Here is a 10062-nt window from a genome sequence, read left to right on the forward strand (position 1 = left end):
CTGTAAACATTGGGGTGTATGTCTCCTTCAAATCAGTATTTTTATATCCTTTGGGTAAATACCTAGTGGTGCAATTGCTGGATAATAGGGCAGTTCTATTTTTAACTTTTTGAGGAAACTCCATACTGGAAAACCTTCTGCTTGAACTGAGGACACTATTGCCCAGAGATTTCTTTCCCTCATTGTTTTGCTTGTGTTCCAGAGTTACATCATTTCTTATGAGAAGAAAGCAATCCAGCTCTAGAAAACACTCAGGCACAGAGAGAAACCACAGTATGAACCACAGGGAGCAGCTGCATTGTCTCCCTGGGAGATGTTCTGGTTTCATGGAAAGCCTAGTTGAGGCAAAACACCTTCAGATCTTATGGTGAAGTTGGTTGGAACCAACAAGTGTTGGTTCCACTTTTTATGTGGCTCTGAAATTGAAGCAGAATTAGTTGTTACTTGTGAGGTTTGGATGAGTGATGCTGTGTCATTAAAAGGAACATAAATAGATTCACTGATTTGCCCAGAGTACAAACTTACCTACTTTTGGACTGAAACTCAAAAGTCCAGATTCAAAATCTCATCTTTTCTCTACAAGGTAGAGACTGTGGCCATGTGACTGCTGTATCATGCATAACCGAGAACAATGGCTACTGCCCTCTGATGAGCATTTACTCTGTGACAGACTCCATTGTAAGCTCTTCACATAAGTGACCTCATTCTAGTTGCAACAGTCCTGGAGACAGTGTTTATCCATACTTCGCAGATGAGGAAACAGACACAGAACAACTTGGCGCAGATCAGAAATTTGAACTGAGGTCTCTAACCCTGACCCCTGTTCTCATTGATTGTTACAGTGACTCTCCTCGATAGCTTGGATCCCATCAAACAACCTCATTTCAATAATTGATTTAAATTTTTTCCTCCACAGATGAACAAGAGTGAACAATTCTTTGGCCAGGGCACAGACAGCCATGAGTTTAGAGCTGCCTTCAGGACTGAACATTTGTGGATTTTCCCATCTACATAGATAGATGTGAATTTTAAATTATTTTCACCTGATGCCCTTTCCCTTCCACTGAATATTCACCCTCTCTCATATTCATTTTATTATGCTTCACTTTATTTCACTTCACAGATGTATTTTGTACAAATGGAAGGTTTGTGGAAACCCTGCGTGGAGCATCTATGAGTACAATGTTTCCAGTGGCATTTGCTCACTTTGTGTCTCTACGTCACATTTTAAAATTTTTTACAATATATAAAACTTTTTCATTCTTATTACATTTGTTATGGTGATCTGTGATCAGTGATATTTGATATTGCTCTTGTAATTGTTTTGGGCCACCACAAACCATGCCCACGTAAGATGGCAAGCTTAATCAGTGACTGTTGTATGTGTTCTGACTGCTCACCAGCCATCTCTCTCCCTCTCTTTGGGCCTCCCTATTTCTTGAAATTTCAACAATATTTAAATTAGGCCAATTAATAATTCTACAGTGGCCTCTAAGAGTTGCAAGTCTTCTTCACTTTCAATTAAAAGCTAGAAGTAATTATGCTTAGTGAGAAGGCACGTCAGAAGTCAAATTAGGCCAAAAGCAAGGCCTCATGTATGAGTTGGCCGAGTTTTAAATGCAAAGGAAAAGTTTTTGAAGGAAATTAAAAGTCCTTTTTCAGTGAACACACCAATGATATTAAAGCAAAACAGCCTTACTGCTGATATGGAGAACATTTTGGTGGTCTGGATAGGAGACGAAACCAGCCACAACATTCCCTTGACCCAAAGCCCAATCCAGAGCAAGGCCCCAACTCTCTTCAGCTCTATGAAAGTTGAGAGACGTGAGGAAGCTGCAGAAGGAAAGTCTGAAACTAGCAGAGGTTGGTTCATGAGGTATAAGGAAAGAAGCCGTCTCCATAACATCAAAGTTCAAGGTGAAGAAACAGGTGCTGATGTAGAAGCTGCAGCAAGTTATCCCAAAGATCTAAGATAATTAATGAAGGTGGCTACACTAAACAACAGATTTTCAGTGTATATTAAATAGTCTTCTATTGGAAGAAAATGCCATCTAGCCCTTTAATAGCTAGAGAAGAGAAGTCAATACCTGGCTTCAAAGTTTCAAAAGACAGGCTGATTCTCTTGTTAGGGGCTAATGCAACTGGTGATTTCAAGTTAAAGTCAATTCTGAAAAAATTCTAGGGTCCTTAAGAATTATGCTAAATTTACTCTGCCTGTGCTCTATAAATGGAACAACAAAGCCTGGATGACAGCACATGTCTTTATAACATGGTTTACTGAGTATTTTAAGCTCACTGTTGAGACCTACTGCTCAAAATAAAGATTCCTTTCCAAACATTACTCCTCATTGACAATGTACCTGGCCATCCAAGAGTTCTGATGGAGATGTATGACAAGATTCATGTTTCCAAGCCTGCTAATAGAGTATCCATTCTGCAGCCCACAAATCAAGGAGTAATTTTGACTTTCAAGTCATCTTATTTAAGAAATACATTTCAGGGGCGCCTGGGTGGCGCAATCGGTTAAGCGTCCGACTTCAGCCAGGTCACGCTCTCGCGGTCCGTGAGTTCGAGCCCCGCGTCGGGCTCTGGGCTGATGGCTCAGAGCCTGGAGCCTGCTTCCAAGTCTGTGTCTCCCTCTCTCTCTGCCCCTCCCCCGTTCATGCTCTGTCTCTCTCTGTCCCAAAAATAAATAAACGTTGAAAAAAAAAAAGAAATACATTTCATATAGTTATAGTTGCCATGGATAGTGGTTCCTCAGGTGGATCTAGGCAAAGACAAGTGAAAATCTTCTGGAAAATATCCACCATTCTAGATGCCATTAAGAATATTCATGGGGCGCCTGGGTGGCGCAGTCGGTTAAGCGTCCGACTTCAGCCAGGTCACGATCTCGCGGTCAGTGAGTTCGAGCCCCGTGTCAGGCTCTGGGCTGATGGCTCAGAGCCTGGAGCCTGTTTCAGATTCTGTGTCTCCCTCTCTCTCTCTGCCCCTCCCCCGTTCATGCTCTGTCTCTCTCTGTCCCAAAAAAATAAATAAATAACGTTGAAAAAAAAAATTAAAAAAAAAAAGAATATTCATGATTTGTTGTAAGAGGTCAAATTATCAACAGGATTAACAGGAGTTTGGAAGAAATTGATTCCAACCCTCAGGGATGACTTTGAGGGGATCAAGACACCAGTGGAGGAAGTAACTGTAGATGTGGTGGGAACAGCAAGAGAACTAGAATTAAGCGTAGAGCCTGAACATGTGACTGAATTGCTGTAATCTCATGATCAAATTCAAATGGATGAGGAGCTGCTTCTCATGAATGAGCAAGGAAAGTGGTTTATTGAGATGGAATCTCCTCCTGGTGAAGACGCTGTGGAGATTGTTGAAAAGACAACAAAGGATTTAGAATATAATATAAACGTCATTGATAAAGCAGCAGCAGGGTTTTAGAGGATCAACTCCAATTTGGAAGACGTTGTACTATGGGCAAAATGCTATCAGACAACATCGCATGCTATAGAGAAATGGTTTGTGAAAGGAAGAGTCAGTCGCTGCGGCAACCTTCATTGTCTTACTTTAAGAAATTGCCACAGCCACCCCCACCTTCAGCAACCACCATGCTGATAAGTCCACAGCCACCAACGCTGAGGCAAGCCCCTCCACCAGCGAAACGGTTAGTTTGCTGAAAGCTCAGATGATGGTTAGCCATTTTCAGGAATAAGGCATTTTTTTTAAATCAATGTATGTACATTATTTTTTAGACATAATGCTATAGCACGCTTAATAGACTCTTATATAGTGTAAATATCATTTTTATGTGCTTTGGGAAACAAAAAAAATTCATCTGACTCACTTTATTGCGATATTTGCTTTATTACAGTGGTCTGGAACAGTACTTGCAATATCTGTGAGGTGTGCCTGTATGTATATTTATAAATGTATATGCTATATTTTTGTTATTTATGTGTATATATGTGTGCTTATCCTTTTCTACTTTAGGTCTAATATGGCTTCGTCTTCAATTAATGAGGACTTGAAAAGGGAGCATGGTACTACCTTTTCATTAACTTCTCCCTTTAAACAGAGAGCTACTAGAAACCTGCCATGAAAAGATGTGTTTACTTTTCTTAGCTTCCAAGGGTAGAGAATGCCTGTGATGGCACAAGATGATTCTACTTCTGGGTAAATACAACCCAGTGATTATAATGAAGAATTTAGTTAAAGTACTGGAAAACCAAAGGCCAGAATTTAATTAAACAGAACGTACTGAAATGCACTAAAAATCATGCTTTAACCAACCAATGCTCAAAATAACCAACCAATGCTTTAAAATGAAGATTAAGGCAGACCCTTGTTTCTCCAAGGCATCAGTCCCACCCACGTCTCAACCAAGCATTTCTATAATCGATACACGGATCCTTATCCTAGCCTTCTAGTTTCTTTAAAGTCATGTGAAATGTAACAACTTTCCATTTCTGAGGTACTATAATTTCACAAGAAGAGCATACTTTATTTTTTTGTAATTTTTTAATGTTTATTTTGAGAGAGAGCAAGAGAGAGCAAGCGGGGGAGGGACAGAGAGGGAGAGTGAGAGAATCCCAAGCAGGTTCCACTCTGCCAGCATAGAGCCTGGATGCAGGGCTCAATCCCACAAACTGTGAGATCATGACCTGAGCCAATATCAAAAGTCTGACACCTAACTGACTGAGCCACTGAGGAGCCCCAAGAAGAGCATACTTTAAAAACACAACATAAAAATAGCATTTGAGGGGCGCCTGGGTGGCGCAGTCGGTTAAGCGTCCGACTTCAGCCAGGTCACCATCTCGCGGTCCGTGAGTTCGAGCCCCGCGTCGGGCTCTGGGCTGATGGCTCAGAGCCTGGAGCCTGTTTCCGATTCTGTGTCTCCCTCTCTCTCTGCCCCTCCCCCGTTCATGCTCTGTCTCTCTCTGTCCCAAAAATAAATAAACGTTGAAAAAAAAATTAAAAAAAAAAATAGCATTTGAGGGGGCACCTGACTAGCTCACTTAAAGGAGCATACAGCTCTTGTTCTCTGGGTTGTGAGTTCTAGCCTCATCTTGGGTGCAGAGATTACTTAGATAAATAAACAAACCTAAAAAAAAAAAAAAGAATAGCATTTGATACTTATGAGTTGTGGTTATTCCATTAACAAACACTGATAAAGCACATGCTATGTGTCAGGCATGGGGTTTTAAAAATGAGCAAGATACAACATCAGTCTTTGTGAACCTCATAGCTTAGAAATTAAAGTACATTAGGCTTGTAATGAGCACTGCTTCCGAGGTTTAATCTCTTTGCTACATTTAAAATGCAGTGATTTTTGGGGCGCCTGGGTGGCGCAGTCGGTTAAGCGTCCGACTTCAGCCAGGTCACAATCTCGCGGTCCGTGAGTTCGAGCCCCGCGTCGGGCTCTGGGCTGATGGCTCAGAGCCTGGAGCCTGTTTCCGATTCTGTGTCTCCCTCTCTCTCTGCCCCTCCCCCGTTCATGCTCTGTCTCTCTCTGTCCCAAAAATAAATAAACGTTGAAAAAAAAATTAAAAAAAAAATGCAGTGATTTTAGGGAATTGGGGATGTGTTGCCCACCCTCGAAGTCTGTGGTGGGAATACAGGAGCACGAGTTCCTCTCCGCTGGCAGTGACAGGGCAGTGCTTAGAGCACTGGGGCAGGAGCTCATAGGGCCAGTTTTCATTTTTCTCCCACATGTGTTTCTGGGCAAGTCACTGACCCTCTCTGAGCCCTAGCTTCCTTGTGCATAGTGGGGAGAATCCTTGCTCGGCTCACTTCACCCAATCATCATGAGGTCAAATAAGAAAATACATGCAGAAACATTTTGAAGGTATTTTAAGGTACAAAGTTTTGTCTATTTTGCTCACTCCTATCTCCAGCATTTAAAACAATGCCCGAGGGGCACCTGGGTGGCTCAGTTGGTTAAGTGGCTGACTCTTGATTTCAGCTCAGGTCATGATCTCATGGTTCTTGAGATCAAGCTCTGCATGGGACTCTGTGCTGAGGTTGGGATTCTCTCTCTGTCCGCCCTCTCTCTGCTCATACTCTATCTCTCTCTCTCTCCAAATAAATAAATAAACATTAATAAAGTAAAATAAAACAGGGGTGCCTGGTTGGCTCAGTCAGTTAAGCATCCAACTTCTGCTCAGATCATGATTTCACAGTTCATGAGGTCGAGCCCCACATCTGGCACTGCACTAATGGGGCAGAGCCTGCCTGGGTTTCTCTCTCTCTCCCTCTCTCTCTCTGCCCTTCTCTCTCTCTCAATAAATAAATAAATACTTTAAAAATAAGATAAAACAATCCTGAAATATACTGCATGCACAATGCACACCATCATCAAAAAAACATTCACATTTTCACTTTAAACAATTCAAATTTATGGCAATTGATTATTTTCTGTTTTACAAAAGGAAAAAAGTCGTTTTGTGTAACTTCTAACAGTTACTGCCCCTCAGGACTAGAAAAGATCTCAGGGAGCCCAGCCTTGTGGAGCCGCCTGAGTTCCCTGACTCAGTCCCTGCCAGGCCCTTGCACCAGCCTGTTCCAGATCACAGCCACTAGGGGGCCGCCTCGGGGCCACTTGGCAGAAGTTCACTCAGCTGAAACCCGCCTCCACCTGAGGCCACAGATCAAGTCTCCCCAGTTCTTTCACCTTCAAATATTTAAAGACCGTTGTCGCCTCTCCCTGCCCTCAGATCTCTCATGTCCTGGCTAAATTGAGTGGTTTCTCATTTATAAACTCAGGGTGCTTAATAACTACATTTCTTGTTAACAGGATAGAGATTTACAGTTTATAAATAAAGACCAAACAAAACCCTTTACGAGTGTACATCTTCTGTTACCCACAGCGGCTTTTACAAAGACAGCCGTTGTTGGCACTACGTGTGGGTATGCATCTGAAAAATGTCTGCAAATGTGAAATGAATATTAAGGTTAGAGGGGATAACTGTTGTGACTTGTCATATCTGCTATTATAGAAGATAAATACAAATATTGCAGCAAAACTTATAGTAGAAAAAAACCAGAATCTATCTGAGTGTCTATCACTCAGATATAGTTGAATGAATTATGGCACATACTTAATGAACCATTATAGTTACAGTAAAGGTGATGCTTACCAAAATTATACAATAACATGGAAAGTGCTTATACCATAATGGGATTAAGTGAAATACACATATGTATACACACATTTTTACATACAATATGATTAGTATATAAACAGCCATGTTTTACAACAGTCTAAAAGCAAATGCAAAAATGCTAAAATTGGTAGTTTCATGGTGGTGAAGTTATAAATGATTTTCTTTTCCTCTTTCAACTTTTCATAAAATGCTGATACTACCTTAAAAATAATAAAAATTTAAATGTTTTTACATTTATTTCAACAGTTCTTTGAGATTTTATGCACAAATACACATACCTAGATACATGCATGCATGTGTGTGCGCACACACACACACACACACATCTTCCTTCTGTTCCTTCTCCTCATTATTACCTACCTTCTTCACATTGAGTCAATTTCTGCAAATAGAGACCTGCCTTTTGGTGGAATCAGAAATATTAAGAATAGTATTAGCAATAATTTGAGGAGAGGCAGAAGTATGCTGAATGCTTTCGCACATAGGGGCACATTTCTATCCTTGTTAAGCCTTAGTTTCCTCAACTGTAAAATGGGAATAGTGATGATAACAGCAGCTATTTCATAAAATTATTGTAAGAATTAAATGCGATGGCTGCAAAGCACTTGGTAAGGCATGGGGTAGTGCTGAGTGTTATTGGCTTCTATTCTAAGATAATTCTAAAATTGCAATGGATTGAAATTGTGTGTGTGTGTGTGTGTGTGTGTGTGTGTGTGTGTGTGTGTGTACACATGTTAGTTGTTAAAGAAGGCTTGAGGGAAAGGTGGCCAACGGTGACAAGACAGTGCCTGAGAAGTAGAGGCAGCTGTCCCCAGGGAAGTCCCCCAGGGCCTGACTGTCTGATGCTCCTGGGAGATGAGGGAGAAACAGGAGGGTGTGGAATATACCAGACAGGTTCCAGACCGGCAGTGTTAAGGAGCTGCAGCAATTCAGTGAAGGCAGGTGGCAGTGAGCTGCCGTTGAAGCAGGTAGGACTTTAGGGACTGCATGTGGATCAGCTTATGTTCTGTAATGGCAGGGATATACTGGCTTGGTCGTAAACTAAAACTAGAGAAAGAAATCTTTAATGTAAAGATAATGAGTGCAATAGTCCCCTGAGGCAAAGGGATCAGAGAGAAAAGTGGGAGAAAGGTAGACTTCGTCGGAAGGTGAAGCCATGCAGGGCTGCAAGATCTCATCTTGTCCTCACCTACCTTCCTGCATGGAGGCAGGCATGCAGACAGAGGCATGGATATGTGGGACATGCATGTGGCTATCATCTCTAATAGCAGAGCTAGAGATATGTTTTTCCATTTTGAAATAATTCATGCATACCTAATATTGGCTGTGATATAATTTAAGGAATAATAGAAAGCAAGGAGCCAGAACAAACCAGTCTCTGCTTTGCATTTGTGGTCAGTGAGTCAGTGAGCCCAGAGCCAATAAACAGAAGCTTCGTCATTATTGTGTGATAGTAAACACTTAAGAAGCCACCAGAAATTCACTCCAAAACTCACAATTTGATTTTGAGAAAAAGAAATACGAGAGCATTCAAGCCTGGGGCTACAAGTTATCACCACGAGGCTATGGTTTCTCCTTGGTGCACTGTGTCTCTCTCTGGTGGTGTAAAATGTATTCAGCTTGACATTTCAGAGAGGCTCAGAACTCCATCTTCCTGACTGAGTGCCAAACACGAACAAAAATACATTAGATGTTTTGTCTGCTTGGTCCCACGCTCTGTAGGTGGAAGTCTGTGCAGTTCCAGGGGAACAATAGGCAGCAAGAGGAAAGCTCCAAGCAAATGTGCTGGCACTGGAAGGGAGGAACAGGATGGATACCGTGAGGAGCGGCCCTGTTTGTACACATGCAGGTGTATGGTGTGCCTTGGTGTCCTTGCTCCATGGAATAAAAGGAAACAGTTGGCAAGGGAGAGCAGTTTGCATAGACTCAGAAATAATTGTGCTAATTTAAAAACAACAATTGTATAAAGCCAAGAGATGGCAAAGAAATATAGTTTATGCAGAATAAGAAAAAAGGTGGCAATGCTCAAAGCATCTAGGAAATTAGGTGGAGAGCTACCACTATTAATGACTTGGGAGAGATTCATGATTACAACATGACCAACTGCAGCCTGAACTGCTCACATCTTAGAAGCCTCAGCATTCTGAAACACGCACCATTCTATTTTCTGAAGCTTAATTGAACAACTATGTCAATGAAGTGAGTTGTGCTTGCTTCTCCCTTGGAGAACTTTGCATGGTGGAACACCTGCATCCATGTGTGTGTTGTGTGTGATTTTGCCTTTGATATGGGTTGGTGACGGATTATCCTATTCTTTGAAGAAAACAATCAAGTCAGAGAGGTAACTGTGTCATACACTTCAATATATGAGAACAATGTCTATTTTTCTTTCTCATCATTTCCTTTAGGGCGTCCTTGCCATGTTATTGGACTCTCTGAAACTGCCAAATTTTCCTCACCCAGACACATTAGCCGTTAGGGATGTGTCGTTCTCTCAGACAGGTCTGCATTTTTATTGCTTCCTGGCTGGGCCCTTGGCATGGGTCCTCGTTAACCGGAAAATAAATGGAGCTGTCCCAGGTCCTGGGGCTACACTGAGCCCCCGCCTTCCAGATGGTGAAAGCTGCCAGCCAACCTATTATCAGCAGGTCATGCCAGAATCCACCTTCCTTTATTTCTTCTCTGCTTCCTTTCCCCCATCTCCTCTCCTTCTCTGGAGTAGATTTTCCTAACATGTCCAGGTTTTCTCTCCATTCATGCTGTTTCTGAATCTTTGTGGGTTTTTGTTTTGTTTTGTTTTGTTTTGTTTTTTATTACTCAAACAGTTGGGACCATCCTTGCTGTGTTGCTGTGTTTCATCATTGTTTATCTTTTTCCATGAGAAATCTCTTCAACTAGATGG

The 10062-nt window shown here is 41.7% G+C and overlaps 1 pseudogene; it reads left to right on the forward strand.

Moving 5' to 3' along the window:
- Positions 1-6730, forward strand: part of LOC123609924 — a 72350-nt pseudogene extending 65620 nt beyond the window's left edge.
- Positions 6731-10062: the final 3332 nt, after the last annotated feature.

This window comes from Leopardus geoffroyi, chromosome B2 (genome assembly GCF_018350155.1).
Source record: "Leopardus geoffroyi isolate Oge1 chromosome B2, O.geoffroyi_Oge1_pat1.0, whole genome shotgun sequence".
NCBI classification, from domain to species: Eukaryota; Metazoa; Chordata; class Mammalia; order Carnivora; family Felidae; genus Leopardus; species Leopardus geoffroyi.